The sequence below is a fragment of the Penaeus monodon genome, chromosome 25 (assembly GCF_015228065.2).
Source record: "Penaeus monodon isolate SGIC_2016 chromosome 25, NSTDA_Pmon_1, whole genome shotgun sequence".
In the NCBI taxonomy this organism is placed as follows: Eukaryota; Metazoa; Arthropoda; class Malacostraca; order Decapoda; family Penaeidae; genus Penaeus; species Penaeus monodon.
In genome coordinates, this window is record NC_051410.1 from 40,267,774 (window position 1) to 40,268,548 (window position 775).

General features: G+C 38.8%; 1 protein-coding gene across 1 annotated transcript in view; it reads right to left on the bottom strand.

The window, feature by feature from the left end:
• The window catches only part of LOC119589273 (alpha-centractin-like), a 52,739-nt gene that overhangs the window by 34,951 nt on the left and 17,013 nt on the right, over window positions 1-775 (bottom strand). The gene's annotated exons all lie outside the window — the stretch shown is intronic.

Genomic DNA, 775 nt, shown 5'->3' on the forward strand with positions numbered 1-775 from the left:
TGAACAGCAAGCGTGTTAATTCGATTTGCAAATGAAGTAACTACAAGCAAGGTGCTTGTACAGCTATATGATATGACGCTTTAGATATGCGCGGTGATACACCCTTTTACATTCTGTATAAAACAACAATTTAAAAAATTGATATTTCTGGCTGTGGCTGAGACGTGTGGTTAGGTTTTTACTCTTTTCCCACTTTATCTTTTTTCATTTCTCACCCCGAATTTAACTAATCTAACAACAAGGACCATAATATAAGATTTTTTTTCCTTTGTTCTTTTTCAACAAGAATTACATCAAACTAACATCGCTCGAGCAGTCAGACTTGCTTTTTCCCCCCACCCATTTTATCGAATTACATCAACGTAGCACGACAAAATGTATTTTACGGATTCCGAATTTATCAGTGGTATATCTAACCCCGAATTTACATCGGACTAACAACAAAGAGGAGCTTTACTGTATCCAGTTTCATCTTTGTTCAATCCTAACCCTGAACTACATCAGACTAACAGCAAAGAGGAGCTTACTGCTTCCGATCTTATCTTTTGCCCCATTTCTAAACCATGAATTTACAGCCGACTAACTAACGACGACGCTGCTAAACAGTCAAAAAAGCGCGCGTCACCCTTCGACATTTATAATCACGATACATAATCAAGAGGCACTTTGAGCTTATCTCGCGTGAGAGCGAATGTTACCCCCTACAAGACTACGCTCGAGGAGGGGTTGTTAACATTCCCTTCGCTTCGCGGATTTATTCAAAAAAACCTTTCTA